Raw genomic sequence first — 1,653 nt, 5'->3', positions numbered from 1 at the left:
AGTTAACAAGGTACCTCTTGTTGGACATTCAACAGATAAAAAGTCAGAATATGTTTCCTATGGGCGGTTTAAGAAAATACATTTTTCAGTTACAAGAACTATGGCTTTATGGGGTACACTTTCTCTTTCTGGTATTCCACCTCAGAGTTATGGAGGTAAATTTGGTTACCGCCCGGTCATCGAGTTTCTCGGCCCTGCACTGTAAGGGAAACATTGAACACCAGTGCGCCGGATTAACTTTGCGCCGGTCGCGCTGGCACGCGCTCGCACATCACACGTAAAAAACTGGCCACGTGCCTAGGTGGGCCTGAAGGACACGCCCATCCCTTATCTCTTCACACCGCACAACCATTCTCATTGCAGTCTATCTTTTTTCTCTTCTCCTCCATTAAATTCCTCAACACCGCGGGACGAGCTCTTCCATGTCTCCGCTGAAGGTGCGGCCATCTGCTGCTGCTCCGGCCGGGAGACGCCGCGAGCCTGCGAGCCTAGGCCGGGCGTGGGAGCTCTGTAGCTGGTTACCCCCTTCCCTGCCCACGCCGCAAGGGGGAGGCGCGTTAGTGCAAGGAAGGCGATGAGGGCCCGCGACTGGGGAGCAGCCAGCCGGGGATGTTTCAACCGGCGGGGCTGGCGGAGAGTGGGGTGCGTGTCGTTATGATTTTTTGCTACAACCTTCGTCAGATTTTGCTACTACTGACACAAAATTTTGCTACAAGGATTTCATGGCGAAGCTGTAAGCACGGCGGCGGTGACGAAGTTCTGCTACATCCATTGCCGGATTTTGCTACGACCGACGACAATTTTTGCTACAAGGATTTCACGGCGAAGCTGCAACCACAACGGCGGTGACGAAGTTTTGCTGCATCCATTGCCGGATTTTGCTACGACCGGCGATGATTTTTGCTACAACCGGCTATCGGCGGAGTTGGAACCGATAGTGCGAGGAGCTACGAGTGGGCAGATGGGGATGCTACAACCATCTGGGTGTGAAACTACAACCCCAAGCGTCCTTTTGCTGGAAGCGACCAACGGCGATGCTACAACCTTCATCGACGGATGCTACAACCGTCAACGGTGGGAGCTACAAGCAGTGATGGCGAGATGGAAAGTCGTGACCATGGAGTCGATTTTGCTGGGATGGAGGACGACGGTGGTGGCGGAGCTGCAACGGCGACCGGTGGCGGAGATGCAATGGTGTGTCCTCTCTGCAACCACGGGGCGCTCGGGCACGACGACGGCGACTTGTTGCGGTGTGCTGGCACGAGCAACCGACGGCAAGCACGGGTCATGGGGCGGCCGACGAGCGCTTGTTGCGCGGCTGTGCAGGAGGCCGGCGAGCACCGATGAGGACGAGCGGTTGCGCTAGACTCTATCCTCTTTTATTTTCCTGTGAATTGAAGAAAGGATCCTAGGTTAAGAAGTGGCGTATCGTGTGGTAGCGCTGCGACCGGCCCAAATTTGGGCCGGTGCGCCGGCGCATATCACTCGCCGCACTGTAAACATCCATACCAAGCAAAAAATACCCAAAAATTGAATTCAAATTCGTTTGAAAAATAAAATAGACTGAAAAAGGGGACTGTGGGTCTGTCAAACCCGCAACCTAAATACAGCCGGTGGAGCAGGCAAACACTTTGTCAGCGGTAGAATTCTGAT

The 1,653-nt window shown here is 54.1% G+C and overlaps 1 long non-coding RNA gene across 1 annotated transcript; it reads left to right on the top strand.

Moving 5' to 3' along the window:
- Positions 1-356: 356 nt before the first annotated feature.
- Positions 357-1,403, top strand: LOC123167822 (uncharacterized). The gene is made up of 2 exons (XR_006484110.1): positions 357-642; positions 717-1,403. It is a non-coding gene; the product is annotated as an uncharacterized lncRNA (long non-coding RNA).
- Positions 1,404-1,653: the final 250 nt, after the last annotated feature.

The sequence above is a fragment of the Triticum aestivum genome, chromosome 7D (genome assembly GCF_018294505.1).
Source record: "Triticum aestivum cultivar Chinese Spring chromosome 7D, IWGSC CS RefSeq v2.1, whole genome shotgun sequence".
Classification (NCBI taxonomy): domain Eukaryota; kingdom Viridiplantae; phylum Streptophyta; class Magnoliopsida; order Poales; family Poaceae; genus Triticum; species Triticum aestivum.
The sequence above is the reverse complement of the archived record's forward strand: the minus strand, read 5'-3'. Positions and strand labels throughout refer to the sequence as shown.